The following is a 26,940-nucleotide window of genomic DNA, read 5'->3' as shown; positions in this document are numbered from 1 at the left end:
AAAAAAAAAATCCTTACATCAGCGTAAATTCTATCTCCTCTCCCCAGCTGGCTCTCCAGCCCTCGTTGTCCTTCAAAATTGTGTTTTTTGGAATTCTTTTTATCCTTAAAATTTATCAAAGCCTTTGATCATATTAATCATCTCAAACTTATCTAAAGTTTTAGATTAAATTTCTTAAGCCACTTTGAGCCAGATTGCTTTAAACTATAAACTTTAAAAAAAAATTAATACGAAGGGAGAATAAGGGGCTCAGAGTCCGAACAGGACAGAAGGTTAAAAGGCAGCATTTGGGCAAGGTTCAGATCATTGCTTGTTCAGGATACATTTATTGCCTTTAAACATGAACGCCTTTGAAACTGCAACCAAACCAAATTCTTTAAGGCTGGTACCTTTTGAACAAATTACATCAAGAAGAAAAAATGAAGCCAGTTTGAAGAAATTCAGTTTAGTAGTTTCGAAGTTTAAAATCAGCAAGTCCTGGGAGGATCAAAAAAAGTTTTAAACCAGCAATATTTAAAATAAAATACCAAAGGGAAATGATTAGGGCCTTACCAAATTCACAGCTGTGAAAAATGCGTTGCAGACCATGAAATCTGGTCTCTCCTGTGAAATTTGGCTATTGTAGGGGGGTCATGGTATTGCCACCCTTATTTCTGCGCAGATTTCACAGCAGTGGCTGCTGACTGGGCATCCAGTTCTGAAGGCAGCGCTGCTGCCAGCAGTAGCTCAGAAGTGAGGGTGGCATGGTATGGGGGGGAGCATCACTTTTTGGGGGGGAGGCAGGGACAGCATTACGGGTAGGTGACGTGGTTGGGAGGGCGGTATGGTCACCCCACACACACACAGCCAGTCCAAGGCCCCTTAAAATCCAAGTGCTAGGGAGGAGCAGAGCTGGGGGCACCCTGGCTAGGGGCTCTTACTGTGGCTCCAGCTGCTAGCCCCAGCTGGGCTGTGGAGGGACAGGACTTCCTCTTACCCGGCCCCAGGAGCAGGCCGTGTAGAAGCACACCCACCACCAGTGGCAGTGCAGAAATAAGGGTGGCAATACCGTACCATGTCACCCTCACTTCTGCGTTGCTGCTGGCAGAGGCACTGCTTTCAGAGCTGGGCTCTTGGCCAGCAGCCGTCACTCTCCAGCTGCCCAGCTCTGAAGACAGTGCTGCCACCAACAGCAGCGCAGAAGTGAGGGTGACAATACCATGACCCACCTACAATAGCCTTGCACCCCAACCCCTTCAACCCCTTTTGGATTGGGCCCCCCAGTTACATCATGAAATTTCAGATTTAAATATCTAAAACCGTGAAATATAAGATTTAAAAAATCATATCAACATGAAATTTACCAAAATCGACCATGAATTTGGTAGGGCCCTAGAAATTATCAACATGGATTCTCCAATATGGGGGTCACAAACAAGCCCAGGGGGTGAGGTGCAATAGCACTTCCTTTCTTTACAATTACATAGGGAAGTCCCAAAGCTTTTTTTGTTGTAACATAGGGTCATACTATGGAAAAATGTTGAAAGCCACTATTTTGGATTAATGCAAACCTAGAGAATTTCAGAGTTCTTTGGCCCCCAATGTCCTTACAAGTTCTAGCTATGAATTGATCTAAAACACCAAATGTAAAGTTTCAAAATGTGCTGATTTTAAGCATTCAGAAGTTTAAAACTAATTTCCTTCAAGCCAGCTTGATTTTCAGGTCCCAATGAAATCTACAATAAAGCTCATCTTAAAGAAAATCAGATGCAGCAATTTTGCAAACCAGACTTAAATATACTTTTAATTAGCTGTCATACATCCACAATGCATCTTTTAGCTCCTGATGCTGCAATGAGCTCTGTGCAAGTAGACCCCTGAATCTGTGCAGCGCCCTCTAGGTATGTCTCCACTGCAATTAAAAATCGGCAGCTGATCTGTGCCAGCTGACTCGGGCATGTGGGGCTCACGTTAAGGGCCTGGTTAATTGCAGTGTAGATGTCTGGGCTCAGACTGGAGCCTGGGCTTTAGACTCTGAGAGGTGGGATGGTCCCAGAGGTTGGGCTGCAGGCCGAGCCTGAACATCTATACTGCAATAAAACAGCCTCTTAGCCGAAGCCCCACAAACCTGAGTCAGCAGGCATGGGACAGCTGCATGTTTTTAACTGCAATGTAGACATACCCCCAGTGAGCAATGGGATCCATGCACATTTAAGCTCATTACAGGGGCAGGGTCTAACTCTTCATTTATGCACTAAAGGAAAAGTACATCCTTCATTTGTATCTTTTATAAAAGTCTCAACCCTGCAAGTTGAGCATGTAGCTAGTCTATGCAACTGCATGGCCCTGTCACTAATATTCTCAACCTCCCTCACCCACACCCACTCCCTCTGCTTGTATCTTATTTTGTTTACCCTGTATTCATTTGAGGGACAATCCTATAACCTAGTTTATGCAGGGGACCACTGAACTGATCTCAAACACTAAAGTGAAATTTAATATTGCTTATTTAAATCTCTAAAGGTGCAGACTACATCCAGAGACCCAAATCAGATTAGGTCCCCACTGTGCCCAGTGTTGATACATAATAAGCACTCATCCCTGTGACCAAGAGCTTACTATAGATCTCCAATCCTAGAATCAGATCTTCTGTGACACAGAGATCCAGGACCTTATATCAGGACCTGTTTGAGGCAGTGGCTGTCACTTATGTCTTATTACAGTTCCTACCACAATAGGGCACCAACTGGGTTAATAAAATGTAATAAGCAACAACATGCTTTCTTAGTACATAATTTTAAACACTAAGAACTTCAGTAAAACTAATTATTTCTCAAAATGAGCAAATGCAAAAGCCCTCCATGATCCAAGTTTAAAACTTCAGCTATTTTGCTGTAGGTTAATGTAAAGTGTGAGAATTAGGGCTGTCGATTAATCACAGTTAACTCATGTGATTAACTCAAAAAAATTAATTGCGATTAATTGCACTGTTAAACAATCGAATACCAACTGAAATTTATTAAATATTTTTGGATGCTTTTCTACATTTTCAAATATATTGATTTCTATTACAACACAGAATGCAAAGTGTACAGTACTCACTTTATATTGTTTTTATTAAAAATATTTGCCCTGTAAAAATGATAAACAAAAGAAATAGTATTTTTCAAACAGTGCAATCTCTTTATCATGAAAGTGTAACTTACAAATGTAGATTTTGTTCTTGTTTCATAACTGCACTCAATAACAATGTAAAACTTTAGAGCCTACCAGTCCACTCAGTCCTACTTCTTGTTCAGCTCGTCGCTAAAACAAACAAGATTGTTTACATTTATGGGAGATACTGCTGCCTGCTTCTTATTTACAATGTCACCTGAAAATGAGAACAGGTGTTCACATGGCACTTTTGTAGCCCACGTTGCAAGGTGTTTGAGTGCCAGATATGCTAAACTTTTGTATTCCCCTTCATGCTTCAGACACCATTCCTGAGGACATGCTTCCATGCTGATGATGCTCATTAAAAAAACAAACAAACAATGCGTTAATTAGATGTGACTGAATTCCTTGGGGGAGAACTGTATGTCTCCTGTTCTGTTTTACCCTCATTATGCCATATATTTCATGTTATAGCAGTCTCGGATGATGACCCAGCACATGTTCGTTTTAAGAACACTTTCACTGCAGATTTGACAAAACGCAAAAGGTACCAATGTGAGATTTCTAAAAATAGCTATAGCACTCGACCCAAGGTTTAAGAATCTGAAGTGCCTTCCAAAACCTGAGAGGGTCAAGGTGTGGAGCATGCTTTCAGACGTCTTAAAAGAGCAACACTCCGATGCGGAAACTACAGAACCTGATCCACCAAAAAAGAAAATCAATCTTCTGCTGGTAGCATCTGACTCAGATGATGAAAATGAACATGCATCAGTCCACTCTGCTTTAGATCGTTATCGAGCAGAACCCATCATCTGCATGGATGCATGTCCTCTGGAACGGTGGTTGATGATGAAGTGACATATGAATCATTAGCACATCTGGCACGTAAATATCTTATGACCCCAGCTACAACAGTGCCATGAGAATGCCTTTTTAGGTCACATTGTAAACAAGAAGCAGGCCGCATTATCTCCTGCAAATTGTAACCAAACTTGTTTGTCTGAGCGACTGGCTGAAGTAGGACTGAGTGGACTTGTAGGCTGTAAAGTTTTGTTTTATTTTTGAATGCAGGTTTTTTTTGTACATAATTCTACATTTGTAAGTTCAACTTTCATGATAAAGAGATTGCACTATAGTACTTGTATAAGGTGAATTGAAAAATACTATTTATTTTGTTTTTTTACAGTGCAAATATTTGTAATAAAAAATATAAAGGAAGCACTGTACATTTTGTATTCGGTGTTGTAATTGAAATCAATATATTTGAAAAATGTAGAAAACATCCAAAAATATTTAAACGGTAGTCTATTATTGTTTAACAGCACGATTAATTGTGATTAATTTTTTTTAATCGCTTGACAACCCTAGCTAGAATTCTTTTAAATTTGAATTATGTATTTTTCAACCCTGGCAAGATTCACAAATGACTGAAGTGATTTTATTCAAAAGGTAACCAGAAGAATTAACCTTTAAACGTAAGTCAAACATGGAAAACTTCAATCCAAAGGTGAATGTTTCAGAAAGTTAAGAGCATGTATAAATAGAGGATTATGAGAAAGGTGTTCTGCATACCTAAATAGAGCAGGAGCTACAATACTAGGCTCCAGCTATAATAATAATGATAATTACACTGCATAAATGTACACCAACTATTACTTCAGCTCAGATCCAGTATGGATGAATTATTTAAGTTGGTAGATGTGCATGCCTTCAGAAACATTTGAATAAAATCTTATTTTGGATTTAAGATAGGAGAGAAGGGAAAGAACAGGAGGAAGGATAATAGAGAAAGGAGAACAGAGGACAAAAGGAAAAGTAATCGGGAAAGCAAAAAGCAGAGTGTGATAGGATAATATGCCTCAGATCCCTTAATCCTACTGCTCAAGTTGCTTTTCTCTGAAAAAAACTGAAGGGCCGGAAGGAGGAGAGAGAGAAAAAGGAAGAGAGAAGGTGAGATTGGGAGAGGTAGAGAAGGCAAAGAAAAGTGGGAAGGAACAGACTCACAGATTTACCCTCATCTATAACCCCATCTAAACATTGGATTTTTTTTTTTTTTTAATGGCAAGTAATGTGACTTTCAACTTCAGCATGCCAGAAAAGTGGCAGAATTTCAATTGCAATAGTCCTTTAAACATGGACTGGACAAAATACCTAAGACTATGCTGTAGGTAACAATCCTACACTGGCAGAGGAATGGACTAGACCTAACAGGTCTTTTCCAGCCCTAATTTCTATTATTCTGATTAAACAGAGATGAAAATATTTTTTTCTCAAAATTACTAACTTGACGCGTGTCAAAATATCTGTGCTCAAATTTCTGTTATTTTTCCATACAAACTATATAATCATGTATATAAAGGTAAGGAATACCCAAACAGAATGTTGTCATAGGATAACGGCCTCCTGTTTCTAGACAAATGCCAAAAAAGAGAAGGCTTTTATTAAAAAACACTAAAGTATGTATGTATTTTCTGTTCCTTGAAAAATGAGCCAATGACACTGTTCCTTTCTTATAAAAATTTTACAATACCTAATGACTGATGCACACAACCATTTTATTGCACACTAATGCAGTACTAGTGATTGTTGTTTTCTGTAGAGTATCATTAATGACCTGCAGCACTAAAATTGAGAAGGTAGGGTGAAGAAAAATATCCATTACCATAAACTGAGTCCCAGTTTATCACATGGAACGCCGGTAGGTCAACTCCCTAGTGCTGTTCTGATGAATCTGCCCGAGATGTTTTCAGAACTGCACCACACTGACAGTGGAAGCTGAAAATAAGGAAGAGCTATGTGAAAAGTAACTAGAGCACATAAATTTTGGAGAGACTGAATTCGATTTATATTTAAAATTTTCAAGTTGGAGACAGTGTAGTCCAACAGACCAACAGGAGGAACAGACTGACAGATTTACCTTCAGCTATAACCCCATCTAAACATTGATTAGACCAAACAAATAAAAGTAACACATCTTGCCATTATTTACTTAGCTTCAAATCACTTACATATTTATGTCCACACACAAAAGTGCTTACAACTATGAAACAGCAGTTATATCCTAACTCTGATTGTACTTGTACTGATCAAGGCTAATCACGATGTGCTTCCACCATCGCTTCATTTTGCACTACTGCAATGCTAGTGTAAAAAGCAAGTATTGTGTGGTAGCTTCACTGCTTTAATTGGTCCTCCCAATACCATACCATGCCTGTCAGATCAAGTTTCTTTACCTCTACGTAAAGCCTTCCAAAATTCCCTCATCTGTACAAAATGAGCGCCACAAACCTTAGCTCTCACTTTTTTACCATCATCCATTTCAATGAGAATGCTGTGGTGGAATGGTGATATCCCAAAGTACTTCCAGGACAAGAATTATGCCTTCTTCACAGTGTCCTAGATGTGTCCACAGCTACCAGCTGACCCAAGGCAGATACCTGGGTCCTCATACAGATCTGGGGCAATAAGGTGATCTAGTCACAGCAAAACTTGACCATTTGTAATAAAGTGTCTGACCCAGACAGATTATGGCATCTGAGCCAGGAAATAGTGCTGAGATACAATCTAAGGCACAAAGATGCAGTACAATGAAGTCTGAGATACAAACAGGTGGCTCCAGGCTAAGGAGGAAAACAACATCCCTCTATGAAGAATTTGATCACATTTTCTGATCCCAGGCATCTACAGAGCCAGAAACCTCCTTAGCAGCACTGGGGCTCTCAACATTATGCTGGTGAGTACAAGGGCCTCTGTATCAGAGGAGACCAAGATGCTGACATTATGTCTGGCCCCAATGCCCCTTTTCCTACTACAATGCGACAAACAGCACAAAAGAATTTGAAAGAAGACTCAGAAGATGAGGGACCAAGTTATGATCCTGTATATTTTTATTTATTTGTCCTTTTTCTGCATCCAACATAGGAATTGCCAACTTGGATCAAACCCACAGTGGTTCATGTAATCCAGTATCCTACCTGACAGTATGCAGATGCTTTATACAATTTATGAAATAATCTGTCAATTGAGAAAATTTCTAATTCTGTAAAAGAATATATCCTGTAACAGATTTATATCCAGGAACAAGAGGGGAGTTTTTTTGGTATCATATACAGACGCTCCCTGACTTATGCAAGGCATTCCGTTCCGGAACTGGTTTAAGGTAACTACTTGCCATTCTTCTTAGTCTGGTGGACACATGCTACAGGCCCAGACAGCCCATGGTGAATTCCATAAGGGCAATGAGGTATTAAAAAAAACAGCAATTTCATGAGGAAAAACATAGCATCAACCAGAACAAAATCTACAGATAGATTCCCCAAATTGTCACAAGTGATTTCACAATTTTAAATATACTGGACAGGAGCAACTCTCCTTTTCAGACTTTATTTTAAAATACTACAGTTTAAAATGAAAACCAAATTAATGTTGTAAAAATTAAGCCTATGCTGCATGGACTCCCATTTACTTGCACTCTAAACTCTTTGAACCCAAGTAAGATAACCTCAGCTTCCAATTGCATACCTTCATCTCTTTCAGTACTACTGTGGTCACATCCACTTCAGATCTTACAACAGATTTTGAAGCACTTAGGTATGGAGACTATTGGCCAGATTTTAAGGGCATTTAGACAACTAAAGGTGCATAGTGGGATTTTCAAAAGTGCCTAGCTGCCAAGGGGGCTGGCTACCTAATACTTCTGAAAATCTCCTAAGGCACTTAAATACCTTTAATAATCTGGGCCTGTGTCATTCTACATGCTAGTACCATGCCTAACATACTGGGGTCCATGTTCCAATTGGGGCTTTTAGATGCTACTACAATCACCATGATCGATCTGTCCTTCGGCCCTCACATAGACTGTGCCGATCACAATAAGTCTTCCATTCTTCTTGTATCCTGGCCTTCCTTCTCCATGTGCGGCCATGTCTTTTCACAATAAAATCTTTCCATCTCTTTGGAGGTCGTCTGAGTGGTCGTTTCAGTTCCCATGGGTACCACTCAGCGACAGCTGCAGTCGATCAATTGTCAGTGAGCCTTGCTATATGCCCAGCCCATCACCTTTTACTATGCCTGCTCTCAACGACATCCTGCACTCCACTCTGCTGTCTGATCACTTCATTGGGGACTCGGTCACGGATTGAAATTCCCAGAATTCTTCTTTCCATTGCCCTCTCTGTGACAGACAGTTGCTGCTCCTCTGTCTTTGTCAGCGCCCGTGTTTCGCTGCCGGGCGCTGCCGGGCTACTGCAATACAAATTAAAAAAAAAAAGTACAGAGGGGGAATGTTATTTCCCACTGATGTTAAGAAAAATCCTATTAATTTAGCTGTTCATATCAGAGACTCCAATATCCATAAGTTCAAAGAACTGGCATAACCAAGAATTTACTCTAATAAAAGAACGTGCTTCAAAATAAAAAGATTAAGTAATCTGCAATCCCTCAAATCCATTTAGGATGCTGTTTGCTGTTTTAAAAAGCGAATATAAAACTAGAGTGTCAGAATATGCTTTGACTGGAACGGAGAGAAACTGAAGAGAAGGTTCACATATTCTAGAGACTGGCTGTTCTGGAAATCTTTGATGTAACACTGACAATTCATCCTCACAAAGGCTTGCCCATTTTTCCTTTTATGAACTCTACATAATACAGTAAAACATCCAAGCCATTAATCGGAGCCTCTTTACAGAATGGCCACTGGCCCCACCCAAAACACTCAGACATTTTCTTTTTAAGACAAAACTAATGCCAAAAAAAAAAAAAAAAAAAATCAAACAGCAGTGCATAATTTCAGTCACCACTAGTATTAGATGGTGTTCTCATTCCTTTCAAGTTCTCAAGTGACAAAATTTGAATACAATTGCTTCAGTTCACAAAAAAAAAAAAAACAATCTTGACCCAAAGTAGTGCTACACAGTTAAGTTTATTGGAAGTGGCCTCTGAATTATAGGGATTGTGGTCTTGATTATGCAGCTGCTGCACATGAAGGAAAATGGGAACTGTTCAATGGGATATGCTCATAAGTAGCAGCTGCAGAGTCAGGTTCCTTTTAAAACTGGCATTATGAGAGGTTAACCAACGCTTTCTCTATGAAGGACAGGCTGCTTTAGACCTTCATACGCCACAACTGATCACACCATTAGTTCTGAATCAGCCAGAAAGCCTTACAGTCACTGATCAAGGACAGCACTTGGAGGAAATTATTTATATGCAGTCCAAAGTAAGAACTGACCTAGGAGGTCAACTATCTTTCCTTTTTCATAAAGGAGTTTGATAGGAATGTATTTTAGGATGTTCCAACAGCAAAAGGGTGGACCCAGTTAAGTAGATTTTCGCAACTTTCTTCTTCAAAGTTTATATTAACGTTTTCAGAATGAGGACTTTTTTTTTTTTTTGGACCAGATTGATTGAATCAGCAGTGACCCACTCCCTTTTTATAGAAAGATATCATCAACAGTCATTAGCTCCTTTAGATTTCCAAAAGGGAACTGGCTATATTTACTGCTAAAAATCAAACTATGATATAAAGTAATCAGTCCCATGAAATCAAAGATTTTTGTGTCTGTCTCAAAACTTAACACTCTTGTTTTCCTAGGAAACACTCTACAAGTAGATAAATATACCAAAATATGAATATTTTTAAATTTTTCATGAACTTTTTGAAGTCCTGCTTTGATGACTGTAGCTCTCGCTAAGCTTATTCCTTGCAGGCTACCACTTTTCTTACAGCAAACAAGTTAAAGGAATAAGAATAGTCATTCCTCATTAAGATCAATGAGAAAAAACCATTAAGTTAATACAGATTTTAGGCAAATTTCAATATGTATTTTAAAGACAAGTTAAGGAACCTAATAGGACAATGTCAACTTCAAAAACCACATCTGTCTCAAATTCACTTTAGTGTTACAAGGAACAGCTAATGTTGTTATAATTAAAAGATAAGAAAATGTTACTTTCCCATTTTCAGTTACTTTGTGCATTTGACAGAACCCAGTTCTCAGCTGTGCTAAACTTACGTCTCGTATAGCTAACTATCATGTCCTCTCCATTCAAGTCAAAAACTTCAGCTGTCTACCCAATTGTAACATTGTAAATACTATTATACAGATTACCCAGCCCTGAAGAAGAGCTATGTGTAAATTCAATAGCCTGTCTTCTCAATAAAACACATACCTTGCCCCTCTAATATACTGGGACCAACACGGCTATGACAACACTGCATATTTTACAGATAGGAACACAAGATCACTGAATGAATTCCCTATGAGGCACTATGGTCTTGTGGATTTGCCAAAAGCCAAAACACAAAAAGGTTCTAGTCATGAATCCAAATTTGTATTGCTTTATGACCTCGAGGGGTGTGTGACAAATCATCAGTATTTATCAACGCAGAAAGAATGGAAGCTGGAGAAGAGCTGTTTGGATTGCATTGTTTTTAAATCGTCTTTATCTACAAAGCAAGTGAGAACTAGGTTTGGAATGATTACATTTATTAGTAAATGTTGATTTCTCCATATGCACACAAACTGATGAAAAATATTTCTATTAATAATAATTGAAATTTGCAGATTAGTAAGAAAAATGCTGCTGGAGAACTTGGAGTTTAAGGATATTTACTTCATATATTTTGACACGTGATGTTGACAATTTGCGCTTTAATGGTTATAAAGCTTTAACTTTTTGAATCTCAGCATCTATTGCTATTGAATAATTTGTGTAACCGTCATCCCATAATTTTCCACAAATGTGAAAATTTAAATTGATAAAAGTTTTAAAAATGCTTAAAGCCAATATTATCCACCAAAATTATATAAAAAATGTTTCCAAGCCTAGAGATCATATACTACATGTAGCACTATCAATACACCGAAGAAAATGAATCAGTGCTATAAATACTTGCTTCAAAATACTTGCTTCAAAAAAGTTGCACTGAAGCCACTAATTCAAATCTTGAATTACATGGAATTTTCCAGCAAATCCTTAAAAACAAAGAATGAACTGTACAGTTGTATTAAAGAGCATATGATGCGTTTTACAGACGGGGTGTATGCTGGTGTCATTCTAGAAAGGTCTGAGCTACACCTAAAAGTTAAGTCTAACTAGCTACATTGCTCAGAGGAGTGAAAAATTCACACCCCTGAAACACATGGGGTATATCTGCATGGCAAAAACCCCCACAGCAGTGAGCATCAGAGTCCAGGACTGTGGACCTGGGCTTTGAGACTCACTGCCGCAAGATTTTTTTTTGGCCCGGTAGATAAACCCCTAGTTAAGAAGACATCAGCACCTGTATGAAAACCATTAGGTCGGTGGAGGATTTCTTCTGTCAACAACGCTACTGCCTCGAGAGGGCAGATTTACTAGTGACAGAAAAACCCCTTCTGTCACTGAAGCAACTATCTACACTACTGCAGCATACCTGCAGCACTGCAGTCTTACCAATGTAGCATTTGTAGTGCAGACATATCCAAAGTTCCTAGTCCTCAACACCCCACTGTTGTATAATATACTGTGTGCCAGTTGGCTACTGCCCTTCACTCTAGAATCCGCTGCAGTCCTATATATAGCATGTGCCAAAAAATATAAAAAATTATATATTATGTGTGTGTGTGTGTGTGTGTGTGTGTGTGTGTGTGTGTGTGTACACGTACTCTACTTAATTGGGAATGGCTGTTTTATTGGGACATCTTCTAGGAAAACAATTTAGCCTAATGATAGTAAATGGTAATGAATGTTCTTTAAATCAGATTAAATATTACAATAGAACCTCAGTTACAAATGGAGGTTGTTCGTAACTCCGAACAAAATGTTTTGGTTGTTCTTTCAAAAGTTTACACCTGAACATTGACTTAATACAGATTTGAAACTTTATTATGTAGAAGAAAAATGCTCCTTTCCCTTTTTTGAAGTTTATGTTTAACACTGTACTATATTTGCCTTTTTGGGGTATTTTTTTGTTGTTGGTGGTGGTTTTTTTGAGGGGGGGGGTCATCTGCTGATTGTGTACTTCCAGTTCCAAATGAGGTGTATGGTTTACTGGTCAGTTCATAATTCTGGTGTTCGTAACTCTGAGTTCTACTTTAATAAGACAGTTTCTTAATGATGATAAATTTAGCTACACCTCTACCCAGATCTAACGCAACCCAATATAAGGCAGGTTCGCATACAATACGGTAAAGCTCTGACACACTGCTCTGAGCAGCGTGTTAAGGGTGCCGGGCCAGTCCAGGGCCGAGGGGATGGATAAGGGGCAGAGGGTCTCAGGGGCGGTCAGGGGCTGCCCCCCCGCTCAGGGTCTGGGAGGCAGGAGCTGTGGGAGGGCACTTTTGGGGGCCCTGCAGTCCCAGAGTGGCCTGGGGGATTAGTGGGGGGCCTGGAGCAGCCCGCTCTGCTTCCCTTGCCCCGGCCCCAGCCGTGTCACTTGGGGGAGGGATCCCCCCACACTCACCAGCAACTGCGGAAGCAGAACAGCCCGGCCCCAGCCCGCTCCACTCCGCCAGCTCCCAGCCACAGCGCTCCACTTCTTGCTGCAGGTGAGTACGGGGGCGTCCTTTCCCCAACCTCCCTGCACTCACCTGAGGCGGGAAGCGGAGTGCCACGGCTGGGAGGTGGCAGAGTGGAGCGGGCTGGGGCCCCATCGCTCCGCTTCCCGCCACAGGTGAGTGCGGAGGGCGTCCTTTCCCTAACCTCCCCACAGTCACCGGTGGCGGGAAGCGGAGCAGCCCGGCTCCAGCCTGCTCTATTCTGTCAGCTCCCAGCTGTGGCGCTCCGCTTCCTGCTGCAGGGGAGTGCAGGACCTTTCCCCAGCCGCCCCCCCAGTGACACAGCTGGGACCAGGGCAAGGAAAGCAGAACGGGCTGGGGCCGCGTCACTTCGCTTCCCACCACAGGTGAGTGCGGGAAGGCATCCTTTCCCCAACCTCCCCGCACTCACCGATGGCGGGAAGCAGAGCGCCGCGGCTGGGAGGTGGCGGAGTGGAGCGGGCTGAGGCCGGGCTGCTTCCACTTTCCATCGTTGCCGGTAAGTGCCTGTCAGAGGGTGGGGGTGTGGATAGGGGTCGGAGTAGTCAGGGGATGGGTGGTCTCTGGAGGGGGCAGTCAGGGAACAAGGAACGGGGGGGCCAAAGCACGTTTGATATAACGTGGTCTCACCTATAATACGGTGAGATTTTTTTTTTTGTCTCCCAAGGACTGCGTTATATCGAGGTAGAGGTTTACTTCCAAGTAGCTTAATGATGATTAACCAGCTGGAAAATAAATGTGAAATTACAAGATCTAGTATTTTAATATTCAAGATGCTAAATAAAGATTAAGGAAACTCAGGAAGCCTAAGGTATGGGCAGTGAGATCCTACTGACTTCCGATGAAATAGCTCCATTTGAGGAACATTCTTCTCCCTGCCCACTTCCTTTTAAAAAACAGAAAACTAAATGCAAAAAGCAATGTTCATGTAATATTAAGGTTACGTGCTTAGGTACTCATCAGGAAATGCCAAAGTTAAGGTTGAACATGCAACTAAAATTATGTCACCTTTTACATTTGCAATACAATGAAATCCTTAATTATTGGTAAACTTTTAAGGCTACCCTAGTATTGTAACCAGCAATGCTGGCAGTTACTCTACTATACAAGCTGTTATAGCATGTAGCAAATTAGTGGAGTTTTTTTAATAAATAGCATTAGCCTCCTAATTCTGTGTAAGCCTAGATTATCTCCACACGACATTACAATTACATAGTGTTGCTCAAATAATGTCATACAGATTGTTTCTCAGAACAATGGGGCCCTGTGTATTCTGGGGTCAGAAATATGCTGCAGAGCTAGGCTCCAAAATCTGAACTTTCATTTAAAAAAAAATGTTCCTAGCCATTATGGTAACAGAGAAAACCTTGAACACATGAAACAAGGTTAACTGAAGCAGTATCATCTGCTTGCATTTTCAGAAAGCATGAAACGATAGCTCTAAGATGTGACCTGCCCCATTCATCTCAATTAGGGCCCTGTTGTCTTCACAGTTTAGCAGATGTATAATTTGGCATTTGGTCCAAGATGCCATGAAATTTGCCATTTTGATGGAGCCAGGCACCAGACATTAATTTTCTGACACACTGCCCTTTCAGGACCTTCCCGCAACTGCCTCTTGGTCTGCAGCTTTCTCCATAAAGGAAAAAGCCAATTGGTTTAATGTATGCTTCCGGCACTGTTTCATGTAGCTGAGCAGGAAGGGGTCTGGGAGCCACCTAGGGAGCACAGAGGAAAAAAATACTCATCCTCAGAAACAATCATACTATAAAATAAACATGTTATGTCAATTAGCATTTGCAACCATGTGCCAGAGCTATGGCTGTTTGTGGGGGATGGGAATGAAGAATATTTCATGGGGACAGGAATAAAATGTTGCAACAGAATTTGGTCTTACCGTGCAACTGAGTACACCAGACCTACATATGGTATCTTTTATTATTGTGTAGTACTCTATGTACTAACTCTTCCTGTCAGGGTGGTCAAGCACTGGAATAAATTGCCTAGGGAGGTTGTGGAATCTCCATCATTGGGGATTTTTAAGAGCAGGTTAGACAAACACTTGACAGGGATGGTCTAGATAATACTTAGTCCTGCCATGAGAGCAGGGGACTGGACTAGATGACCTCTCATGTCATCTCACTAGATGACCTCCCTTCCAGTCCTACGATTCTATGTCAGAAGCAGTCTATGAAGCACAAAGAAAAATGTACTTAATAGCATATGACAGAAGTACATTAGAGAGAAATAGTTACGTTTTCAATATCCATACAGATAATATTTTATGATTAAAGTACAATAGCCTTGCAATATTCTACTCACTCACTTGTCTGTGATAATACTTTACTTGGCTGCCAGAAACTAAGATTAGTGTTTTTATCTATCATCCTAATAAAAGGCAAGAAAATAGATTGTCTCCCTGTCTGGTAAAGTGTCATAATAATTGTTCTAAGACTGATTTATAACATGAACTTTGTCAATACTTTTGTCACTAACAGTGTGTTTCATTAATACATATTACTATAAAACACACTATTAGTATTATTTAATGCAGTAAAAATTCAAGTTTCTGACAGAGCTCCTTTTATATGGTATCCTGTTTTTGCTTTTTGGTTTTCAAGTTCCTATTAAAAAATTGTGGGTTCCCAAAAGGTTTTTTTTGCTTCTCCACATTTCTTTACAAAGAAGGTTCTCTTTTGTTGAGAAGACAACAGGCTTACTGTAGTGGGAAATGTACACTGAAAAATACAAGGATTATGTTTTTTTGCCCACTAAATCATTTCAGTTATAGGAATATTTGGACCCTCTTCTACAAACAGCTGCACACAGACAAGCCTTTTGTATCCACATGTAGGCCATTTGAGTTCAATGGGGCTACATGCAGGAAAAACAGTCTACTTGAATGCATTTCTTTACAGGACTGGGACCATAGGGCTTACTCAGTAAATACCAAGTTTTCATAAACATTTAATTTTTCTAGTTGTTGATAGTAGTCCTTTAAATACTCAGCACCTGGAAAATATTTTCAGGTTGTAGTATGGGAAAATTTAGTTTTAAACTTACGTTTTAAATTTACATAGCTTTCAAATAATTATTGCATATGCATAAATTGTCAAATTCTTGGTGAAATTAAAGTTTAATAGTTTAAGAAAAGTACATCACCTACTCAGAGAAATTAAGTTTAAGACATTTTCAAGGTATTACATTTAAAGAAAAAAGATCTGATACATCAATAAACTATTATATACACGTTTAATACAATGCTAAGTGTGTTTCCTCCAAGAAGCAGCATATGAAACATTACATAATAAATTACTGTTCAGAGGCATATTTGTTTCAAAATGTATACTACAGGGGCATTGATACAATTTATAAAATATATCTTAAACATAGCAGTTCCATATCATTATGACAAAATTAAAGTACCCAAGAATTAAAACATTACAAGATGCTATACATATATACCTATGATTGGTTAAAATAATGTATTTGCATACGAGTGTGTGATTAAATATGCTATCATAATGCATACGCACATGGAAACATTTTTCAAAACCTTGCACGTCAACTTTAATTTTGGCATTTCCAGACTTCTGTGGGATTAACCGTATGACCTTAGCATTGTAATAACTTTTTTTCCTTCATGTAATTATTGTAAGGTTCAGGCTGAAGGATGAGAAGAAGGATGATCTGGGATAACAGGCTAGTCCAAATGGACTGCAGCTGCAGAAGTGCTGGGAAAAGAAATCAGAATTTCATCATTTCTCAAGGAAGCTATTTTGTAGGTTGCCTTCATCTGAAATTCCTAGACATTATCTGTAAATAATATACAAGTTAAAATCAAAAGAAAACTACATTTATGTTGAGGATATATACATAGATAAAAAGACAACTTAAGTTAACACTCAAGTTCAAAACTTTCCCCATTAATTTCAATGCAGAACGAGCATCTTCCTCCTCTAAATTTCTCTTATTAGTATGATGGTTCCTAACCTATAGAATGGACTCCATACGGGGACACAAGACTGCTCTTGCGGGACTCTGAGGTTCCATCTGCATGTGACTGATGACATACCTAAGCCTTATGGTACTGGTGGTAAAAAATAAAATAAAAACTTCCAACATACAAGCTTCTTCTGTTTCAAGAGGTGCCTTTTCCCCCACTCTGTTTCCAACTGGTCCCTTGAGACTGGGGCACCAGGTTAATGGAGCAGCAGGAGATAACAGCAAGGAAACTGCCATATACTCCTGCCTACACTGCAGAAGTGCTCGATTCTGAATGTGACAATATTCATAGTTGTTCTAATCTCTTAAGGCCTGAAGCAAAGCCATAGAAATTAATGGAAAGACTCCCACTGACTTCAATGGACTTAGGATCAGGCCCTTAAAAACACTAGGAAGCCATCTCCTATCCAAAGGAATATTTCTTGACTGGGACACTTTCACAATATTCTAGTTCAGCCTTACAGACCTTTAAGTGGTAGTTAGCAATTTCTATTTACAACATAAGCTCGATTTAACAAACATAAGTCTTTTGAATGACCAGTTACACAAATCTATTTTTTTTACTGACACAAAATAAATAAAGCACATAACAAAAGTGGCGCCAATGAAGAACAAGTAGATATCCCTTGACATGACAATGCCTTCAGTCCAATGAAAATAGCTTTGCAGTGGTTTGAAGGACAAGAAAGCAACTTAGTGCACCATACACAACTTATGCACTGTACCCACTATAATTTTGAGATGTTCAATTTTATGAACTTCTAAATCCCTAATTATGTAGTAAAACAGGGGTTCAGCTGTATTTGTATCTGGTATTTTTGAATTAAAGGTTCTAGCTCAACTACTAATCAGGTTAAAATTTAGAGGTTTCCATTTGCTTTATCCTAGAAACTCTCTACAAAATAGATTTTTGGGATGACTTATTTCTTGGGTGAATTGGTTAGAACTGAAACAGAAGTACAGGTTCTTTCATCCCTGAAGGTCCTTACCTATATCGATATATTTTTTTTAAACACAAAGTCTTGTGGAAGAGTCCTAATGCTTCTTTCAGGCTGCTTAAAGGAAAAAGTAAGCTGTGACCAGCTTCTATCTTTGACTGCAGTAGTTCAAGTTCACTTAAAATTCTTTGGGTCTTTCAAACCTATATCACTGTTGGAGCCTGTTAAAAGAAAAATTTCTGGACACTAGTAAAAATCAAGACTTGTAAACCTTACAAAATAAACTGACATTTAAAGAGTAAATCCTTGTGGATCATCTTTGTGTCCAAATTTCTCAGTCTTTTCACCAACAAGAGCTATATGATACCTCCAGAATGCTAAACTCAGAATGACTCATGATCTACATTTTTAACTGTCATCAGCAATTATGACTGACAGAATCCAGGGTACTCCAGCAAATGTAAGGGTCTACACACATATAACCACGCAGACTTGGAAATATCTATGTTATTACATTTTTAACAACAAATTTACAATAAAGTAAGTGCTAGGTGGTTAACTACAGCTTAAAATGCACATTTTGTATAAGAAGAATGCACTATTTGGCTACAATGTAAAAGTCTCCATTCCACATGCTGTGGTAAATGTGGCCTTTGCATCAGAGTCTTTTTATCTCATTAAGACGTATACAGACTTGGTATATGTATGCAGAAGCCTTCCTGCACTAAGCCTAAATGAACCAAAGTCCTTCCATGTTTAAACTCTAAAAAACCTCAAAAGCCAGATGCAGAAATTGGAATGTGTAGTAGGCAGTTATCAGGTGCAGCACCGCTCATACCGGTGCCAAGCGGTAATAATGAGGCCTGCATACTTCTGGCTGAAAGGCAAAATAACAAATCAAAGGAAAGGGACAAGATAATAATTCAGAGAAGTTACTAACAAGCTGGACTTATAGTCGCCAAGATGTTTTAACTGCTTAAATGTAATTGCTTGCTACTTGCTTAACGTAAACTATTATAGGAGAAGGGAGGGAGAAGGGGGGAAGGGGGGAAAGAAGGAAAAAGCTTAGCTGCAAAATGTATAAAAAGAGAAAAGCTGCTTATGATGGGGTGCTTGATCTGAGACGTGCCAGTCTCCTTGCACCGCTTTGAGATCTCAAATAAACTTTGATTGCTTCTCCACGCTGGAATGTTCATTGGCGTGAAGCACACCGGGCAACGAACCCCGCTGTTGCTTTCCTTGGGCACTCTGTGCCGGCAACAAGACAATGCTGTGAATAAATTATTGGGAGACTCAGGAAGAAACTGAGCGCAGGGTGCTGTGGCGTGAGAGGGGGTACTCTCGGATGGCACCCTCTCACAACTGGGACCAACAATGAGATGACCAGATCCCCATCCCATCAAGGAGCAATAATTGAGCAAAAAAAGGCACAGACCCCTTCCTTTGCTGTGAGACGTTCACCCTCCTAAGATGACATATAGAGGGGTAGCAACGACCCTAGGAGCTCCATCTCCTGTTTTGGTAAGTGCCCAAGTAGCAGCCACAACACAGAGGCAATCAGGTGACTAGAAAGGATCAGCCACTGTAGACACAGAAAGGGAAGGCGGTTTGGGATCCCGCCAATTGTGTGCACCGACTGTGAGCAAGAGGGACATGTTAGATGGGTCTGCCCCTATATAAACAATGACTAAGACATATCTGGTCTTGCAGTGCACTCAGAAAACTGTGGAGGACCAGACTAATACTGTAAAGATACTCAGTCATGCAATGGAGGGGCCCAGGGTACCGCAGGGTCTAAACAAAAGACTATTTGGACCAGTCTGGGGCAAGAAAGAGTGAAGCCTAAGGGGCAATCTATTTTGGTTGTGGGAAAGTAGAGCATATATAAAGGTGTCCCCCTGCTAAAAATTTGGACTGTGGATGAAGGACTGTAGCTATGAGGAAGAGAGAGTCTATAGGAACAGACAAATAGTCAAGGAAACATACCCAGTGTGTAAACTTAAAGGTGAGGGGATGGCCATGGGTTTCAAACTTCCTGGTAGCTAGGGGAAATTCCCTGATGTCAAAATTTTGGGGGACCTTGAATAATTTCTTAAAGGAATTAGATCAGATCACGAGTTAAAGGAACCACATCAGACCACTCAAGGGGCGGAAGGGGGAGTTCTACAAGCTTCCCTGAATGATAATAGAGTTCCTAAATGGGGGATGCCAAAAAAAGAACTTGATTCAAGGGATCTGAAAGGCCAGCGAAACACTGGCAACAAGAACCATACTGAAGTCAATTTTACAAGCTGCAGGTACAGATGCGGTCTTTCTGGAAAGAATTAGATGATCAGAAAAAGAGTTCATGAGGCACATATTCAAGAAATAAGATGGAAATGCTCCAAAACTGTGGAGGGGCTGACTGTATAATGGGAACAAACCAAACGAACAAAAGACGACTCCATAGCAGGGATGGGCAAACTACGGCCTGCGGGCCACATCCGGCCCGCCAGCCATTTTAATGTGGCTCCCGAGCTCCAGCTGGGGAACAGGGTCGGAGGCCATCCCACACGGCTCCCGGAAGCAGCAGCAGCATGTCCCCCCTCAGGCTCCTACGCGTAGGGGCAGCCAAGGGGCTCTGCTCCAAGTACCACCCCTGCAGCTTCCATTGGCCGAGAACCATGGCCAATGGGAGCTGCAGGGGCAGTGCCTGTGGATGGGGCAGCACGCAGCAAAGTCACCTGGCTGCACCTTCACATAGCAGCTGGAGAAGGGACATGCCACTGCTTCCAGGAGATGCTTGAGGTAAGCGCCACCCAGAGCCTGCATCCCTGAGCCACCGCCCCACGCATCAACCCCTTGCCCAGCCCTGATCCCCCTCCTGCACTCCGAATCCCTCGGTCCCAGCCCGGAGCACCCTCCTATACCCCAAACCCATCATCCCCAGCCCCACCCCAGAGCCCTTACCCCCCCGCCCCGCACCGCATCCTCCAACCCAACCCAGAACTCCCTCCCACACCCCAACCCCCATTTTGTGAGCATTCATGGCCCGCCATATAATTTCTATATCCAGATGTGGCCCTTGGGCCAAAAAGTTTGCCCACCCAGCACCAAGAGGTGTAGCATTTACATGTAAACAACACAGTTATATAATAATTCCATGGACAAAGGTCTGTCATCCCTGTCAATTTAGGATCAATCACAAATTATAAGAGAACTCTACAGATTTAATGTTGTCATGCAGCTGCTCAGCTGAGGTAGATGCTTGAAGAGTTTACTAAGAACTAGGCATTAATCAAAGATACATCTATTACAGCACAATAACCCATTATCAGTTACTACTATATTTTCTTACTACGATCGTCCCTCAAAATTCTGAAATGTTAGAATTTCTCAGTCTTATAATTTAGGTCTTTGTTCAACACAAAATGAAATAAGATTACCACACAAGGCTACTTTAAGTAGTATTACAGTTTAACACAACACAGGAGAAAATTCAATGTTAAGATCAACATTCCAAATTATGTTTAGAATTAAAGGAAAGGAAAATCACCAGTCTCTTATTTGACAAAAGTTTACCTAGAGATGTTCTGATGGTTTGATTCAGGTGAGGATTGGGTATCTTTAGTTTATATATATTTGAAAAACCCATTTGTTTTTTAAAACTTATACTGCTACCTAGATATAACGCGACCCGATATAACACGAATTCGGATATTAATGCGGTAAAGCAGTGCTTCAGGGGGCGAGGCTGCACACTCCAGGGGATCAAAGCAAGTTCAATATAACGCGGTTTCACCTATAACGCGGTAAGATTTTTTGGCTCCCGAGGACAGTGTTATATCAAGGTAGAGGTGTATTTCCAAATAAAAGTGTTAACACTGTAATAGACTGCTGGAGCAGGAAAGGATAAAGATCTCACCAGACCACCTTTTGACATTGGCACTTCAGTTTTTTCTTGACTTGGTTAACTATTTTTTGTTTTAATCCTTTTGTGATGCAACTCACACCCAACTCAAGGTCTATGATGGGGTCAAGGGAATCAGGAGGTGGGAAAGGAAAGCATTGTTAACAGAGTACAGAGGGAAGATTGGGGACAGATGGGCAAAAATGAAGGATAAAAAGGGAATTTAAAAGGTCATGATATTAACAAGATATATGTATGTCACAATTTACAAGCTAAGTGAGTGAGGTGTGTTTATCCCTTCTTCCTCACACCCACATTTTGACTTATTTGACTGAAAGCACCTTAGGGCTGGGACACATCTTATTTAGATGAAGCACTCCACACACTTTGAGCTTTACACATTAATAATGTAAAGCAGAAAAATACAAAGACTATCCCTCTGACACTGTAGTGATGACAGGTTGATATACTCAACGAGAATGGGAAACAAAGAAAGACGATGCCACCAGCTCCATTTGAAATAAAAATAAGAGCTAAAGAAATCTAGTAATTTTTATTAAATAAAATTTCTAAAAAGAAAGCATAGAACTTAGTATTTATTTTCATTTAAAGTCTTGCAACATTAATGATACTTACATTTACAATTTCAAAGAATTCCAGGGGAGCAGTGTGGCCAGATCCCACACAATATTTGGAAAGTTAGAGGCTATCAGGCAGCATTCAGACATTTGAAACACTAAATTCTTTATCATTTTGTGTCAGTCTGAATATTAACTAAAGAGCAACCTAATGGTAAACTCCAAAAAGCATAATATTTATCTTTCCTTGTTCTATATCATTGTTGTATAATAATATATTTGCTACAGAATTAATCACCATCTGCTTAATCCCCACTTGAATTCATGACCCTCTATTTCACATAGCTAATCAGTCCCTCAACAGAAAGTCACACGCTATCTAGAAAATGTTATACAGTTACAACAAATCTATACTGACTTTAGCATAGGGCACCTGAAACCTTGAAGGTACCAAGAAAGACAGGTAGAGGTAACTGTCAATGGTCCCAAGTCAACTGTCCAACAATCACACAAACTTACCAAATCACCAACAACATGCCCCTCCTGCTATACTACTGACCAGTGCAAAAGGCAACCAACAGTCCTCCACAACAGAGGAGAAGAAAACGGTGTTGCTGCAGATAATAATTTGGGTGAAGAATCAGTTAAACTGCCTCACGTAATAAAGAGCAAATAAAGAGAAATACAATCTATAAGACAGAGAAGTACACTAGGTTAAAAAAAAAAAGTTTTTATTTAGAAGTTTCCCCATTAAACAATGGCTAATATTTAAAGGAAGGTTATTGAGTACATTTTAAATCTGACTTTTTTTAGTTTGCTGTGTCAATAAAGTTGCATGTTCCCCAGAAAGAAATCAAGTGTGCGACACTGCGCGCGCACAGAATTTTACAGACGAACAAGTGACAAAACCATCGTCACAAGTAACTTATGACTGAAGGTCCTGAATTTGCAATTTTATTTTATCTTTACTATCAGGCATAACAATTATTACCAGTAGGCTCACTGGATTCTGTTTACTAATCTGTAATTCTGACCACATTAGTGAATATTGTCTTAAGAGTCTTTATTCATGGTGCACTGTTTTGACACTATATACAAGAGGATGGCAACAAATGAGATAATGGCCAAGTCCTCTCTTTTACATATTACTTCAGATATTTTAAACATTGTAATTTATCATTAAGTATGAAACACATTTGATATACTAATTTCAATTTACAACGAAGTAAGCAATTTAAAGCAACAACATTAACTTCCTAAATTCCAACTCCTTGACACATCATAGGTGTGAGAACAAATTATTCTAGTACAGGAGCACAGGAAGGTTTAGGATAAGATTCCAGAAGAGACTCCTCCTCTCCTCATGCGGCTTGCTCTTTCCATGCCCAGAAAGTCCTGCTTTGAATTATGTTGCCTCATTCCCTCTGTATACAGTCAGCTGCTGTACATGAACCCCAAATGAACAGGCTATGTAGGTCCCTAAAAATTGTAGTTGGAAAATATTTCTTGTTTATAGGTAGCAATATCTTCTTTCAAAGAAAGAACACTTACTACTTTTCCTCAAATACCTAAGAGAGACTAAATCCTCAGAGTAATGCACTAACTACTATTTAAAAACACACACACAGACACACCAAGGAAAACCAATACATATATAACGTTTTCACCCCTCAGCTCACAGAGAGCCAAGAATCTCATCAGTTCTACTTCATTAATCTGCATAGAGAGTAATACTTGAGAAAAAAAAAAAAAGTCTCACTCCAGTACCCACATGGAGACCTGCTGAAGCCAATATTGTTCTGCATGGATGCAGGGGTTCACTCATTTACATTCAGTTGCAGTATCTAAACCTCATTTCAAACCAAACTACACTTTCAAAAGTGAACAAAGGGCATTTAGTGATTCTGTATCCTTGATTGGGGGGGAGGGGACGCAAACATCAATGAGTATGGTTCTACTTTATTTTAAAAAAATCCACACACTTTCTAATAAGGAGGTTTGAATTTATGATTTAAATGCAAATCAAGGGCTCCTACAAGCACTTATGCACATGAATAATTTTACAGGATCAGGGCTCAGTTTTGTAATGGAAAAAAAATTCCAATCTGAAACGCCGAATACTCAATTTCAGCCTAGAGTGATTGTTTATAACCAAGCTATACATCCTGAAAATAGGGTTATATCAAAAGGATCACAACTATAATTATAGCTGCACAAGCCTCCCACACTCTCTCCTATTATAATATTCCTCTTTTGTAAAAATTTCCTAAAGTCAATGCAAATATTTGTTTTTAAACAAAGGAACTGATACCAGGCCAAGACAATTCAAGTTTCTTACAATTCTGTGGGTACAACAAAACTACCATTTATATTTCCCTTCTTGTCTTCTTAATAGTCTCAAGGAATTCACAGTGCAGCACCCAGAAAAACAGAAATTGGTAAGTGACACCAACATATACCATTCAACATCGGAAAAACTGAACACCCCCACTTCTTTACCCAAGAAATTTCCAAGTAAACAATCCACCACACATTGCCAACCCTTTGCTATCTCATGAATTACAAGCGACTAAAACTCGACGTGGAAAGTCGTAATGGGAAGTGCAATGGATTCCTCATAAGCAACAAATGTTGATGCATGCATATATTATATAATGCCCACACCATATATTGTCCATAGTCTGACACACATGCCTTAAACAGCTGAGGTGTCTCTTGAGCCTCCCACTCTTAAGGCTTCACCAAAATCATGTACACTGGGTTCTTCAAAATAGGGCGTGTCAGACCAGTTAGTAATTAGCCTAACTCTGTGGTTTTTGGTCCCAGGGGGTAATGTTTAATAAGCACTACGTGTACAGTATATACAGGCGCACATACTGCCTTTCCGATCGCTTTTGTTTTGGTGGCAGCCAAAACCGAGTCATCCCTAGAGCCGCCTCCTCTCCCCTCTGCACTGGACTCCTCAGCAAATCTCCGCTGCCCTGCTGCATTCAACATTTGGCTCCAGTTAGCTGCCCCACCCCCGGGGATGCCAAGGGCTGCAGACATGCGGAGGAGGAGGCGGCTGTTATCTGTCTGCGGCGCCTTTGCTCTTCCCCCAGCCCACTGCAGCACCCGAGAAGGGGCGGACCCCCCGCGTCCCCCGGCACTCAGAGGGCACCGGGGCCGTGCCTGAGGGAACACGCCCCCGGCACAGCGGGTCACTCACCGGCTCCTCAGAGGGTCTCTCCCCTCCGCTTCTTGTCCCCGCATCCAGCACCTCCATCTGCCCCCAGTCCGGGGTCCCCCGAGTGAAGCGCTGGCTGGGGCGAGGAGCGGGGTCTGGCCGCGTCCGGGGCTTGCCGGGGCGGGGAGCGGGGTCTGGCCGGGCTCTACGGCGGACGCTCGGTCGCTGCCCTTTGTTCGGCGACGGGGCTCACGGGCCCCCGACGCGGCTCCCCCTCAGCTCAGGCTGGGCCCTCCTCCCGGCGCCTCCCTCCCACTCCGCGGCGCCTCACGCGCCGGCCCGGCCTGCAGCCCCGTCCCGCTCAGCTCGTGGCCAACTGCCGACGCCAGCGGCAGCAACAGCAGCTCAGGCCGGCGACCCGGAAACTCATTGGCAGCAGCCGGGGCCAGCGGCGCCCGGACGGGAAGCGGATCTGCCGGCCCAGGGGGAGGGATCTGGGCGGGGCCGGCTCGGTCTGTGCCTGTGCGGAGCAGGGGCGGGTTTGGACCCGTGCGACGCGCTGGAGGATGTGTCCCGGCCTCCCGAGAGGAGGCGAGTCTAGACGCCACCCGGTAAGAGAGAGGCGGACGGAGCCGAACTCGGGCCGGGGCCGCTAAACAAGCAGCTCAGCCGCGCCCCGTTGTCTAATGGGGGAACCGACCTGAGGAGAGGGGGCCCGAGCCCCCCATTCTGGCCCCTCCCCGGCCCGGCTGTAGCCACCGAGCATCAGCTCCTGTAGCTGCTTTGAGGAGGGGCAGAGCTCAACAGGCCAGAGAAAAGTTTGGGGACCATCTCCCAGCCCGAGGTGGAGAGAGAGGGGACGGGGTTAGAGTGTCTCTTCCGCGCCTTCGCCTTCCGGGACAGGGGAGATGTTTCCCCACCCAGCCCCCCTCCACAAAGACCTCTTTCCCGGGACAGCTTTTAGAGCGGGCTAGCTCATGCGTAGCCTTGTCTCGCCTAATGGGGCTTGGAAGGGCCTGGGGTGGGGTTTGTCTGTGTGCGTCTCTGCCCCTTCAGGTGACGGGGAGTGGAGTTTCCTCTGCTGTTCGCTGTCTCACTGAAACAATCGCTCATCTGAGTTCTGCGCAGAGTTAAATTTTCCTTCAATTCAGTGACTGCATTCGCTTGTGACATACACTACCTGTGCTGTGTTATAGAGACCTCCACTTCATTGTTTTTCTGTTGAGTGCTCCCGCAGTAGCTGTAGAACACTTACACACTTATGTAGATCCTTCTGTTGGTCTTAAAGGTGCTACGGGACCCTCTGTTGTTTTTTACAGATTCAGACTAACACAGCTACCCCTCTGATACTTGATATGTAGATCCGTTATCTTCAGTGGGGCTGCTCACGTCAGTAAGAAATACTTGCTTCGCTAAATGTTTGCAGGATCTGGCCCTTAACTAATCGCTGTGTGCAGATTATCTCTGGTTAACCTATGGGGCAGTGTGCGCAGCACCGAGGTCTGAACGAGGAGGAAGTGAGGTATTCTGTTCTCATCTCCGATTCTCAGAAATGATGGGTTTGTTGTCTGATAGAAAAGATAATGGCGAATGTATGTAGTTGCTTACATACATACAGTTGGATGCCCAAACCAATTGTAAATACAAATAAAAGGAGTTTCTATGACACAAGTCAAGTCAGAGGGATGTGTGTGTGTTAAAAATTATATTT

General features: G+C 41.4%; 2 protein-coding genes across 7 annotated transcripts in view; one reads left to right on the top strand and one right to left on the bottom strand.

Moving 5' to 3' along the window:
- Positions 1–25,649, bottom strand: part of ANKIB1 (ankyrin repeat and IBR domain containing 1) — a 175,244-nt gene extending 149,595 nt beyond the window's left edge. For 3 of the 4 annotated variants that reach the window (XM_034760420.1, XM_034760424.1, XM_034760423.1), the window contains exon 1: positions 25,272–25,649. The gene's annotated coding sequence lies outside the window, so the exon portion shown is untranslated. Of the gene's footprint in view, positions 1–7,959; positions 8,380–25,271 lie in introns of all 4 variants that reach the window. The other variant, XM_034760421.1, reaches the window with a different exon arrangement.
- Positions 25,650–25,701: 52 nt separating this feature from the next.
- KRIT1 (KRIT1 ankyrin repeat containing) overlaps positions 25,702–26,940 on the top strand; it is a 53,351-nt gene continuing 52,112 nt past the window's right edge. For 2 of the 3 annotated variants that reach the window (XM_034760427.1, XM_034760426.1), the window contains exon 1: positions 25,702–25,840. The gene's annotated coding sequence lies outside the window, so the exon portion shown is untranslated. The remainder of the gene's footprint in view (positions 25,841–26,940) is intronic. The other variant, XM_034760428.1, reaches the window with a different exon arrangement.

This window comes from Trachemys scripta, chromosome 2 (genome assembly GCF_013100865.1).
Source record: "Trachemys scripta elegans isolate TJP31775 chromosome 2, CAS_Tse_1.0, whole genome shotgun sequence".
NCBI lineage: Eukaryota > Metazoa > Chordata > Testudines > Emydidae > Trachemys > Trachemys scripta.
This window is presented reverse-complemented; position numbering and strand designations above follow the sequence as displayed.